Genomic DNA, 14,954 nt, shown 5'->3' on the forward strand with positions numbered 1-14,954 from the left:
GTGAAGTGATATGTCAATGTAAACTGTACAGACATATACCTAGTGACGACTCAGGCCACAATACTGAAGTTCATGCCGACTTTTTAAACGTCACATAATGTATCTACTGGAGCAATCACATGCTATAATAATTCCTTAATATCAATATCTTCCGTCGCTTTGCTGACCATTTCGACGAGGAATTGCAAGGGAATGTAAGGTTACGCCTTAACGATCGAGGCCGGAACGGACAATGCATTCGGCGTGCGACTATTGAGCAGATGGATCCCGAAAGCCTGCCTGATTTTTTAGATTAGATAACCACCTACTTTTTATATCAATTTCAATAATTGCTTGAATAAGCATCAGCCGCTGACTACGTACATGGGCTGTATTTCGTTCTTGATGTTATGTGATTGCGGCGGGTCAAGCTCACAGCAGAGAGTCATTAAATATTCACAGCCACAAAGCTGAAAATTTCAAGCAAACCTTTGTAACAGAAAGTAATTTTTAGGGATTGGCAAGGTGTATATGCTCGTTTAGCGTTGCTTTTTTTATGCTGCCAGAGCCTCGCATAGAGTGGTCTGAAGTTGAAATGCAACGAATTTAAACCATAGACGTAATGATGACGTGATAAATTGTAATACATGAAAAAGGTTCACAGTGCAGAACATACCACGGTTCGTTTGTGAACGTGAGCCTCTAAATTTCGAGGGTTCACTCACAGAACGCGAACGTGAACCTCACGCTCACACCATCCCTATTGGATATTTATGAAGATAGTATATAATTAGGGATGGTACGAACCTCTGAACGGTTCTGGTTCGATTGAACGCGAACGTTTTTGAAAAGTTCTGTGTGATAGCAATATATATGCAATTCCCGATCATATTGACCGATGCAATAATGGATGATTGAAAATTTTCGCGTAGTGCGCGGTTATACGACAAAAGCTGACTCGCCAAATAGTACAAGTGTCGCTGACAAGTAGCGGTTAAAACGTAGAGTCGAAGGGGGTTGATCACCCTATATGGGTGGCCCAAGACCAACGTTGGGTGGCTGCCGAAGTGCTGTTTCGGTTCTGGGTATAACAAACATTAAGGAAGCCATCCAAATTATAACTGTGGCATTGTTGATGGCCCTATTATTTTACGCGCTCTGAACACACAATTACAATGCGATGTAATGAACAGATAGGGGAATTTCGAAACGACCAAGTACGGTCTCTCAATCACGCTTCCCCCGCATCCTATTACCCAATGTAGCAGTGTTCGATATTCATCTTGATTTATTGAGGCTTCCTCGGTCTTTTTCATTCTTCCCATCTGATTATTCCGTGGTTGAGTTTTTTGCCTGTTTGTTTTTGTAATGACACAGCGACGTAGGGGAGGGGTACCGCACTCAACGGCTGTCGAACGCCGACTTCCCAACGTGTAATAGCATTTTGGAAGGTGTATGATAACCAAATGAAAGGTCATCGCTCGGGCAATTCGACCTTGATATTGAGGTTTGGCCGGTGACCCTTTTTCTGGTTAGTACATCAGAACCGAGGTCTGAACGGTGTGGACTAGTGTGCCGCGAACTATTTTTCCTTTTGAGAATGTGTCGCGAGGCCGAAAAGTTTGAGACCTACTGCGTTAGGTAGACGCTTTTGATTGCGAAACGGTAGTTCTAAACGTTTTGATGAGTCTAATTCAGTGCTCTTCAACCGGGGTTGTCGTACACCCTAGGGTGTACCAGAATTTTCAAAGGGTGTACCGCTTGGATGGGGTGTTCAGGGGTGTACCAGATCCACATTATGATGAACCGATGATACGATGACTATAGCTATCACAAAAATACGCCAGTTTATGCTTCAAAACAGAATGACTGGATGTGTAATATCGTACAATGCGATGTCATAAGCAAATGTTTCTAATCATTCAACCTTTGGTAATGGACTTATTACTTCCTTTTCGAGTAAAGCAGGGTGGAGTTAGCATGTGTTCGGCTTGCGATATCTGTCTCGGACATTTTGAATTTGTGCTTCCTGCGGCCAGCTTATGAATAGCGAAGATTACATGCTTACGCAGCCACGGGGTCGAGTTTGCGAACCAATGCGTTAGATGGTGGTCCAGTAACCTCGGACCCTTATTCGTATTTATCATTTACTATACGTTGCAGCATTGCTCAAATGTCCATCCTTATTTCGGCTAGGCCAGGGGGGCTCAACCTGCGGATGTACGGCCTCATTCAGCCGCATAACCATAATTTTGCGATCTTCTACACATATTTAAATTAGCGTGTGTTGGCGGCCGTCATTATGCAACCAATTGTTGCTGGTTCAAGTCTCGGCTCTGCCATGTTTCTATGTGTCGGAGATTTATCTAGGTTCCTCGTCGCCGACCCCTGTTAACATAGCGTCTTGAAAAGCCCAGAAGAAGAGTTAACCGAGCTTCAAAGTCAGCAGCAGAGTCCTGAAAGTGGACGCACGTTAGCGAGAGAGAATGAAGAATGGGAGTGCGCGTGCAAGCGAAGGTCGTCCTCATTACCCAAAGCAAAAATACTAAACTTTAGGAAATGCACTGTCGTGGCGCACAAATTCTAAACAGGCGATTATCACCACTGTCATTGATGTGTAATAAAATATTAGTAATAACAATACAAACAATCCTGGTGGGAGGCCAAGAAATAACAACATGAAACTAAGTGATTATTAAGAACCGCAAGATGCATCATCATTAATATTGTACCCAATATTTTCGAAAACACCCTCCATCAGCTCTACGGGTTAATCTGATCACGTGAGCTGAGAATGAATACATTTTTGACAATAATATGTGAAACTACCAACATTTTCGATGAAATCCATTCAAGGGGCAAAATTTTCGTGCTCTGCGCGACTACACACATAACCCTACAGTGTCTTTTCTTGGCATTTATACTCGCGATTTTGGTACATAAAATATATATTGTAAGCCTGCTGGGATGTTTTGCTTCTACAATAGGAAAATTTGCGCATTGCATATCTCAAGAAATAAGTGAAGGCACAGAACATCACAAGTGCTCTCCGCGGTGTTAAGTTCCCAGTATCAAATTTCATAAGAGCATTTGTCGTCCATGCGCCATGGCGAATCCCCGCTGGAATCCGGACGTATTGTATATGTAATCAAAATGCGGCTTTCGGCGTTATCGGTGTATTATACGGTCAGGGGTGTACGAGTTTTGAGAAAATGTTAAAAAGGTGTACCACGACGAAAAAGGTTGAAGAGCACTGGTCTAATTCACTGTCACGAAACATATCATATGGACAGCAATGTCGTGTGCACAGAGTCACGCAACCTGCTACCTAAAAGATATTCATCGATCCATTCGTGAAAACATATTTATCTCTCTACTTTTCGTGAAGCGCGATGAAAATTCTTGGCTTTGGTTACCTTACGTGAAAATTAAAAGCTTGTTGGTATACTCCGTGAAAACAGCTCCGAAATTCCTCAGTCACTCTCTCTCTCTCTCTCTCTCTCTCTCTCTCTCTCTGATTGGACGAAGATAATGCTTCTACCGAGTTCTATTTGACAAGCTGAAAATAGAGAAGAGTAAGTACGTAAATCACAGAATTTTACGAAGTAAAAGTAGCGGAAAATTAGGTTTACTAGAATAGAAGAACTGCAAGTGGAAAACTATTTGGGTACTTCGAAAAAGTGGGAGTACTTCGTTACTGACCACCTCTGGTCATTAGTTTGTTACTTTTCTAAATATTGAAGTTTATTTCCGCTAATATACACTAATATGGAATTTTTATTTTCACGATACTTCAAATCCTACACAAATATATTGTAACAAAAATACTTCCTTTTCATATTTAGTCGAGTATACACTGAGTCAGATTCTAATCAAGTTCCGTAGACGTTTGAAACATTACCACTAATGATAAGTACCGGGCGGTCTCATACTGGGGGGTGATGGAGTAAAGTTTAGAATTCTAGACCGAGTTACTTGCAGCAACATTAGCTCGTCGAGATTGAGCATGGAGACTATTAACTAATAAGGTCTGTTGTGTGTGATCTTGAACTGCAATAGCTACTGATGATGAATTGATTCTTATTTAATTACGCGAGCTGTTTGTGGGTCTCGCGATCGTCATACTGCTATACCCAAGAAGTTTTCGACTTTCCTCGGCCAGGCTGGAATAGAATTGTATTTCTTAGTAGTTTAAGATATTAAGATGGGCCTTGCTGCTCCAGGAGAGAGAAAGGTGGGGAACTGAACAAACCATAAGTGACTTTAAAGTGTGGAAATCTGGTGGACAGCACATCGGAAGATTTGCAGACACATTATGGAATTATACAGATACACATCAGCGACAGGGAATATGCTCCAGACCAGTGCTTTTTACCCTATGTGATGGTACGCACTAGTGCGGATGAAAATCGTGAATTTAGCAGAGGCTCCCTACTTTTGTCGTTGCGAAGCAATTGTAAATACTTACGACACACCTCCGATCGTAACTTTTACAATAATTTTGTCTCGCACCAGTATTAGTGAATTATTATTTGCCCACGATAATTATTACGTGATCAAATGTCTGGTTCGAAAGCGGGTGTATAGTGGCAGGCATACAGTAAAGCGTTGCCATTCGTCCGGAATTTCGCGGACATGTCCGGAATTTCACGGTTCAAACTGCGTCCCGGAGGAATTTCAAAAATATGCCTAAATGTCCGGAATTTTGTAGGCTTAAAGTACGCTCATAGTTATATCGTAAATCAACATCAACACATTATTTTGGGCAGATTTATGCGAAGTGAAATTTTTCATCTCCCTGCGCGCGATTTATTATCACATATGATGATTTTATCATGAGGACTACCGCCCTCGCAAAAAACTGCAATCAAAAATAAATAAAAATAATCTTCACTTCGTGAAATAAGTAATTGTAATCGCAATTACAGGAGAAAGGTAGTTTATATATAAGGCCGTTTAAATGCTGTATTCAAGGATGGTGGTTCTAAATATGGGGGCCGTTTGCTTTTTTTCTGGGATTCGCGGAGAAGTTGAACGAAATCATCTTCCAAAACAGGCCGCGAGTAAGTCTGGGCAAAGGTGTTGACCTTTTTCTATAATCATGTTCAGCCAATAAAGTTTTGAGCTGGGCCACGGAACATTTTCAAATTAGAAATGTAGTCGCGACCATAAATGCTGTAAACGACCGGATGCGGGATATTTATATAGCTCAGTGGTGCGCACCGGCATTGGGCTGATATATAATCTTATCGGTGTGACATGAACATGACTTAACATGTACAATTACGCTCCCTGCATTTTTCAAGTCATCATCCTCCACCATCTCTACCGCTAACTATGATCATGTGGGCGTAGAGAGGAACAAAACTATGTAGTAATATACAGAAGAACAAATGTTATAGACTGAATTCATTCGAAAATTTAACGACCAGATGCATTAAGCAAGCCTCCTCCCCAATCCCTAGACGTTGCATCGATTACCTTATCCTGCGCCAAAGATCAGTGTTTATTTGAGCTGGAGGAGGCTGAAAAAATGTGGTTTCGGTCCTGGCCACAACTTACAACACGCAATAGGGATGGTGTGAACCTCTGAAAGGTTCAGGTTCGTGTGAACGCGAACCTTTTTGAAAGGTTCTGTGTGAACGCGAACGTGAACCTCATGACGTCACGTGATGTCATATTGCTAATTTCAGTGAAGTTATAGCCTATATTAATGTGCACGATACCTAGCGACGACTCGGGCCACATAATGCCACAATGCTGAAGTAGCCTACATATTGACGTTTTAAACGTCGCTAAATGTATCAACTCATGGTGCAATCAAATGATATAATAATCCCATAAAATCAATATCTTCCGTCGATTTGCCAACAATTTCGACGAGGACTTACAAGGGAATATAAGCTTACGCCTTAACGGTCTAGGCCAGACCAGACAATGTATTCGGCGCCTAAGTATATCGTTACGTTAGTCTTGAGCAGAGTGTAAAACGGGTTTCTATACTTGCTATCGATATTACCCATTAACAAGTTATACAGAGTAGCCAACACCCCAATCACACGGATTTGGTTTTTATGATACAGTAAACATAAACATATGAAATCAAGATTGACCCTGTACACCTGCTAGATTTTTTACATCAGACAACTATATCAACTTCATTGAGTGGTTGAAGAAGAATAATTTGCTGACTACCTACATATAGTGTATTTTTCTCTTGAAGTTGTGTGAATGCGGGTCAAGCTCACAGCAGAGAGTCACTAAATATTCACAAACGGAAAGCTGGATATTTCGAGCAAACTTTTGTAACAAAGCAAGTAAAATTTTTGATATTGTCAAAGTGCATGCTCGTTAGGATTGATTTTTTTATGCTGCCAGCGCCATGCATATAGTGGCGCGCAGTTGAAATACAATAAACTTCAACCAAAGATGTTATAATAAAGTGAAAATTATAATATATTAAAAGGTTCACAGTGCAGAGCCTACCAAGGTTCATTTGTGAACGTGAACCTCTAAAATGCAGAGGTTCACACACAGAACGCGAACGTGAACCTCACATTCACACAATCCCAAACACGCAACCACATACTCTCGAAGCGGAACGTGACCACCTCTGTTCGATAGGCAAAGCTTCGCTAATGTGACGTCATAATGAACGAAAATGTGACCATACCTCATTTGCAATCCGCTAGTGAGAGCTAAGAAGTTTCCGGAGTTTGAGTCACGAAAATATGGTAACCCTGATACGTAAAATCGTAGCATGCTATTACAATTTTAAAAATGAATTCATTTTGACGTGTGACGCTTGGGTCGCGAGATGCCACTAAAATTCAGATTTTCGTAGCCGTCTAAAAAGTTTAAGAAGCAGTGCTTTGAGGTTATTGAACTGCTGTGAGCTTTCAAGTTCGATTAAGTTAAAGACCCGTACACACGGTACACTTGAAATCAAAACGAGGGAAAATAGTTGTTTTTATGATGAGACACTTGATGGTCTAAACCGGTAGCCTAATTATTGCACATCTGAAACAAATATTGTTAGGTATCTTCATTTTGTTTTTGTATAAAAAATTTCGATAGGTTTGTGCGGATAAATTTATTTTTGCAAAATAAGTGCTGATGGTGCTTAAAAAAGTTGAAAAGCACTGCTCCAGACCATAACACTACCAAGAAGGTAAAAGTCAGAATAAAATTTCGGTAAAATTTAATCAGGTCAAATTTGGGCACTCCTATTGTGTACACGACAGCCTGCACTATGCTCAGAGATGAGATGGACGTGAGAGTGGCACTGGGGGCTCATAATGGTTGCGAAGTATTTATTCAATTCCTCATTCGTATCCATTTCTAAAAAATAAAACAAACACATTTGAATTTAAAGTTTGCGTTTGTAGTAACAATGGTTGTAAAAATTTAAGGATTGAGATTTCGGCCAGAAAAGCCTCCGTAAATATTTATCCCCGCTACGTAGGAGAAGTACTGAATAACAGTAAGTCTATAAAAGTTGGATTATATTACTTTAGGGACAAATATATATAGATGAAGTTCTGCCCGTGCAGGGCGTGAACGCGAGCCGACAATGTATACTTCCTCATTTTGCTTATGGTAGACTTGTAGTTTTAGTATAGTTCTACAATCTGAGGAGCAATTCAAGTAATCAAGTAAACATTTATGTCAAATAGGTCGCGATTATTTTTCAAGACTGCTTTATGATCAACTGTTAGGATGCTGTAGCATGAAAGTTTAGTGCGGCCTGACATACCAGTACATCTGCAGTGAAATATTACGCTTGACGCTGTTACAATCAGAGTTAGAGTATAAGTTGTGATTTCAGAAGTATATGGATTGGAATAGTTGGTTTGTACGTAGGACGACTTTTTTCTGTGTCACCAACGATAAATTTGTATAATTGTTGCAGGGATATCTAGAACTTCTAGTATAGTTCTAGATATCCCTGAATTGTTGTATGATCTTGTCACGTTATACCGTTTAGTGTTGAAAGGATATTTCTTGCATGGTGTCATTTCGTGGCAATACCAACTCAAACTGAAATTATCTATCGCTCATGCACATTGCAGGACCCGTAAGGTTTTCAACGCAGCTTCTAGGGGAGGGGGTATAATTTTGGGTCGCGATGGTGCCCGAGCGATCTTTTAATATAGATGTAGTATTTCTTGAATTTGCGGCGATAAACGATTTCCTGTGGTTCCTTTGTGCATATTCGAGGTCACTTTACTATTAGGTACTATTGACAATATGCGAGACCCGCAGAAAAGCCTTTGCTTCAACATGGCTTCGTAATGACAATGTGTCGATATTTGTATTACACAAATTAGTTCGAATTCATAGCAAGAATTATCTGACATTGGATTCTCTAGAAAATACCGTTGGAAACCTTTCGGATACTTTAGTGAAGGGGTGTGCAACGAGAGGGTGCGAGATTATGATGCACAGAGAGGCCAACTATTTCCTCGCCGGTACACACGAAGACATGAAATTTCAGCCAGCATACGGCTGGACAAAGTGCGGTGCCAAACAGAATGGCGGTGATAAAATCGTGGCCAAGAATGACCGTCGCTGGTTGGCCAGAACCTTGGACATTGATATGTTCGCATGTCGAAATGGTCTGCACCCGCACAGTTCCGTCCTTGCAATCTAAGTACACAATCGCAGTATAAATGTGGCCGTAGAGTAAAATAATGGATCCCAATTGGAAATCGCGTGCGACTGAAATTTTCCATAGAGCTGAGTTGTGTACAACTGTTGTCTGCGCTATCTACGTCATATGCCTGTAAAACATAGCAAACAAATATTAAAATACATTCTTATTGATGTGTGAGGCTTGGGTCGCGAGATGCCAGTAAACTCAGATTTGGATCGCGGCATAAAAAAGTTTAAGAACACCTGGTTTATACACACATTTCAGAAACACACTCTTTCCAGAGCAAATATAGCCCGGGAGTACGCAATTCACGAATGCAAGACTTATCTGTTTATTTCTACCAGCCTACAACTACTTCGCGAATTATGAAAAATTTCTGAAGTTAATTAACGGTTATTTTGTCAAAAACGATGACACTTGCACTTATTGTAATTACTTTTTTATCCTCCGTCACCCTGCGTGATCAGATTTACCGATAGAGCTGCTGTTAATGGTGTTTTCGAAAATTTAGCGCGCTTGTTACAGAGTCTAATTTCTTCGCAGTGCGGGTTATCTTCGCAGTCTGGGTATTTCAACCGATATATTTGGCAATGTAGTTTAGGGCGTCGCTGGTGCGCCGACCTGGTGTGTTCTGGGGCAGAATTTACGGTCAACGCCGAGATGCCGGTTTCTGGCAGTCCCGCACCAGCAGGTTTCACACCGCTATATACTAGCAGTGCTCCCCAAACTTTTTGAGCTACCGCCCCATGGACAATGAATGAAGTACCAGCGTCGCCCAGACCCCCTCGTCACGCCTAAGTAATGAAACGAAGTTCATCTGCATTTATTACAGCTAATAATAAGACGGATGAAGCTGGTGTTTTGTCATCAGCGTAGATAGGCCTAATGTAGGCCTATTACCAGGACCGTAACTTTCACACCCCGACCCCCCCTCCCATCCCCCTATTGGGGGAGGACGAGCTCGAAGGCGGTCCAAAATTATTTCGAAAATCAACATAAATTATATGGAGTGTTTTGTGGAAATTTATTCTAGTTTTTCAACATTTTTTCGCGCTAGGCGCAATTTATTGTTGCCAAATTTTTTGCTATCCTTCCCCCAAGAAAAAGTACGCATGATTTATGGAAATGGGCATTTCGACGTCGGCCATTACCGCACCACGTCGCACCAACACACATGAAGCTTCGCGCCATGTAACATGCGACTCCGAGAAGTGTGCCATAACTATCGGCAGCGAGAAAACCTTGGCCGAAAAGGACTGCCCTTACGCTGACCGAAGACTTGGATGTTAAATTGTCCATATGTGTTTAAATGGCTCGCACCTAATGTTCCTGTCCCGACCATCTGAACCCCACAAGACAAATATCATCCCGCAGAGAACAATTTTTAACATTACAAAGCCTCGCTGATATGTAGCCTGATGGGGGTCTGACCCCAGATGTTTGTTTCATCACTCAATGGGGGCCCAAGACCAACGGCTGGGGGGCTGACGAACTATTGTTTCGGTCCTGCCTATTACATGTGTAATGTGGCAGTTCTTTGTTTTTGTGACTAAGGGAAAATTTGGGGTTCGCGGACGGCTTGCAGATTCGCGTAAGGGTGGCGACCAAGTTAGCAAAGGTCAAGAATCACTGCTTTAGTGGTTTTCTCAACATTTTGGTTTGTAGAAAATGCTAAAGAAATAAAAATAGCAGCGTAGATTCAATTATCATTAGGCTGAAAGCTTCGCACTGGCCGACCAATATCTAAAAATCAAACTTTATTGCGGTTGCGCAATTAGTGCGTATTTATTGTTTTCCAATCCTAATCCTGTTCCCGATTGTAATTCTAAAGCCATGTCGAAATCCCGGTTTGGAATTAATTTCATGTCATTAATAGATCGCTTTTTGTAATGAGCTGCATATCTCGTTCACCCTACGTAACTTACGTTATATAGGCTACCCTAGTTGTCGAGCGCCATTGAGGAGCTCGTAATATATTGTAAAAAGTTCATAAAAGTGGTGAACACACACTCGTAATCGATAAAATCTTTAAAATGTAAAAAGCGTACTTGAGTCAGCTATACAAGTACACAAAGTAAGTTGAACGCACTCTAAAAAGAGAAATAATAAATATCAGAACATACAACCCAGCGCCACATTAACCGCTACCGGCATCGTCACATGAGGATGTCAATGACAGGCCTAACCCGATCGCACCTGATAACGGGGCTTTATAACTCGCATTGGTGGAAACAGATCTGGTAATTTATAAAAGATGAACATAAACACTAACCTATGTTAAACCGTTGTAATCGATTAACAGTTCAAGTTTAAGTTTATTCATAAAATTTCATCACTTGGAAACATCACAAGACTGCAATACAATGAATGATAGGAAGATGCCTAACCGACTAGGAGTAGTGTTAAGATCAGACGCCCACCTGGGCCTACGCGATGTAAAGAGAAGTAACAGCACTGCAAAACTTAGGGGTACTGGCAGCAACTACAAAAAGGAGAACCTGGTATTCAAATTTTTAATATGTGAGAGTTCAAGCGGCAGTGACTAGGCTGCAAGCAAAAAATGATGCAATCTTTGAGCCGGTTTCCATGATCAGGATGTGAATCTCGAACCGAGGATGAAAGGACTTGTATCGCAGTCCGTTTTCGGATATGCGACAGTCCTGATCCCACATTGTAATGTAGTGGCGGCGTAGGCTACTTTATGGCGAACTTCTTGTTCCGATAACACCGGCACATCCCGACGAATCGGCAGGGTGTCAGAAACAGTCTTCGCCAATCAGTTCGCATTTTCATTGACGTGAATACCAACGTGGCCAGTAGTGCGGAGCATGGACCGGAGCCAGATTGGATATCCGGCCGGATTTTTACAATTTTGGCCGGACCGGATCGGAGCCGGATCAGTACTTTTTCTGTTACGGCCGGAGCCGGATCGGAGCCGGATCACTACTTTTTTGATCCGGCCAGAATCTTTATGGATAAGCATGACTTTTATAACCATATAACTACCAACTACCCACACGTAAGTAACCTCCAAGCCAGTGTGAACATAAACGAGGCACATTTATCAATTCACGGAACCTCCGTACCGAGTAGGGCCGGATTTCTGGCCGGACTTTTTCATTTTTGGCCGGACCGGATTGGAGCCGGATCAGTACTTTTCCTGATACGGCCGGAGCCGGACCAGAGAATTGAACAATCGGATCGGAGCCGGACCAGAGAATTTGTCGATCCGCTCCGCACTAGTGGCCAGGGATCCAGAGGAATGACACGCTGACGTCACATTCTCTCAATTGCTTTAGAAAACATAAAATTTCATAGGCCAGCCTATGAATAGGATGCAAGTTGAAATTTCGAAAGCAAACTAGGGCACTTCAACAGTCTGACATCATAAGAAATTTGTTGGACTAGTCGCGGTTTCTGGAGATCCACATCAGCAATTGGTCGATCGCAATGGTCGGCAACATGACTTAAGCAAATTTGGTTGTAGGCGCCGAAAACGTCACGGAAAGAACTCTCCGCGGGGCGCGAAAAATCAACACATGGCTGAGGCAACAACCATGGCCGAGACGAGAGAAGGCAGTAGGCTACTTGTCCAATCTTAAACCATAATGCGATGATTTAGTAAACGTGAAAGTTTGGATTCACAAAACTGTCAATATCGTGCTAGTTTTCAATAATTTGGCTGGTGAAAGTGTTGGCCTGGTTCAGGTGGTAGCGGTAAGTCATGGAGATACACTTATGTCGCGGATGTAAAGGCATTTTCCCACATTCGGATTGAAGTACACAAATGTGGGTATACTCTTCATGGCATTGGTACAGATCCGCAAGGCTGTGCTCTGTATGGTCTGGATCTTCTTCAGGCAGGCTTAGAAGAACGCCGGCATTCCGCACTCTATGATGGAGCGAACGAGTGATCGGTAGACACACATAGAGACTCTACTCACTAGCTCCCCAACTGGTGCTAGTCAGAGCTCTCAACAAATTTAACTCTTTATCACATTTAGGTGAAATGTAGTCGATCTTATGTGCTTTGTAGGACAGCTCTTGTCAAAAATGACTCCGAGATATTTGAATGCTTCCACAAATGATATCTTTGAACCATCCGGTGGAGAACGAGAGGAGGGATTTTCCTTTTATGTGTAATAAACATTGCGAATATTTTTGCTTTAGATAAGAGCATACCCCATGCACTTGTTATACCATTCTTGTACAGAGTTCAGAGAGCGCTGTATGGATTGAAGTAAATTAGTGATGGAGGGATCGCAGTCCCAAAGTATGAGGTCGTCGGCGAAGAGCGCATGGGAAGTGTTGACCAGCGTAGGAAGGTCGGCAATCGTGACTGGAAAGAGCAGGGGCTGATAACCCTCTTCTGTGGCAGAAAGTTCGTTTCATTTTGAGGAAAGCATCTCTCTTGCGTCTTACTGCTCTATCGCAAGTAGCATTCCACGGTGGCACATAGGGCTTTCGGTTCGACGAACGAGACTTTGGAATTGATGAATGCGCCGTGTCCATTACGCATTCTGAGAATGTCTTGTTCAAAAAGTTTACATGTTCACAGTCCGAAGAGTGTAAGCGCCCATCGATTTTTCTATCTAAGGCCACCCAATCCGCTCTGGGAAAATTCCAGGAGTATCTTCCCATTTTTAGCATTTGAAAAAGCATCTAAGAAGGTATTTATTGCAAGAAAGTGGTCGCTTCCCAGTAAACGATCCGTGACGTCTGTTTGGCAGTTTGAAGATACGTCGGCAGACGCGATAGACAGATCAAGTAGCGCAGGGGTCACCAACCTTTTTGCAACCAAGGGCTACTTTTGGGTACTGATTGAATCGACGGGCTACCGTTTACTTCCGCCGTATCATACTGAATTTCATCTCATTTCAACTAGCTAGCCACCAAGACTTTTTAAGAAATCACGAATTACTTCGCACCGTGTTTATATGAATTATACAACAACAGTCAGCACAAATTTTTAAATAAATCATGTCACACGTTAGACTGGACAGTGGACATCATGTTATCTGTTTCTATATCAGATAGTGGGAGGCCTGGCATTGCATGCTATCAACTAGTGCGCTGAGTGTTGCAGAGGTTCATTAGTGAGACATGTTCCGTGTTTGCTTTTAATGAAGTTCATGTGCATAGGCTGATTCAAAACGATAAGTTGAACCGAACACGCTCCAACCTTCATAGCTGCTGCGCATACACCACTGTACTTTTCCGTGTCAACAAGGCACCAAAAGTTTGCTGCAGCCTTGTGGGCTTTGAGGTGGAGGTAATTTTGCGGTGTTACAATTCCAATCTCCAACTGTTCAGCATCCAGACATGACAGATTTCATTATACCTGACAGCAGCATCGATTACAGAAAGTTAGAAGCATGGTACTATACACTGCGTTGAGTGAAAGAGAGACAAGCTGTGTCAAAAGATACAATACGTAATCGACAACATACAGATATTGAAAATCTGCTATCACTTCACCGCTATCTGCTACCGAATAGTAATGTTGTTTACTACTTTGGCATTGTCCTGGACGTCGAGATACCATAACGGAACCCCCGCCATTTCGAAAAGACCGTGGATGGCATTCCGTCATGTCGCCTGTATGGGCAGTGCGCCGCACGTCTCCGATATCTTGTGATTCTATTACATATTTGATATCATCATTTTAAGTGTTTATATATATGTGTTGTCATTGGTAAGTTACGTGTTAGTGTGATTTAATCGAGAATAGCTAAGTCAATGAATCTATATATTTAAAAGCTCACTGGTAATAATCTGACGAATATTGGTAAATGCTGCAATTCGATCTATTTTTAAAATAGGCTCGCGGGCTACTCATCTGGTCCTCGCGGGCTACCTATGGGGCCCGCGGGCACCACGTTGATAACCCCTGAAGTAGCGAGTAGCGGTTTATGACATTGGAGAAAATATTGAGTTGGCAAGCTGCTATTCAACACAACCAATCCATTTTGGTCGAAAGCGTCTAAAAGCAGGCGGTCCCGCCGGTTATTTAGTTGTCCCCGGGAAAAATGGTAGGCAATAAAATCCCCAAAGATTATTGAAGGATGTGACAGCGATTGCAAGAAGACAAAAACACCCCCTTTGGCTACTGTGGTAGGGCTCATATAAACGTTGCAGATCTGTGGGTGGCCGATGGATACACACTTCAATGCAAGATGGGGTGTCAAGCAGGGCTTTGGAGCTGGCACAGATTTTTACTGCTCCATCTCCGGCTGCGGCTCTTCTATGACGAATTAGCTCCAGCTCCGTCCAGTCATGTATTCAATGACCACCATTGCACCGGGGCAATCGCGCCGAA

The sequence above is a fragment of the Botryllus schlosseri genome, chromosome 16, assembly GCF_051294905.1.
Source record: "Botryllus schlosseri isolate E-star chromosome 16, Bs_hap1, whole genome shotgun sequence".
NCBI classification, from domain to species: domain Eukaryota; kingdom Metazoa; phylum Chordata; class Ascidiacea; order Stolidobranchia; family Styelidae; genus Botryllus; species Botryllus schlosseri.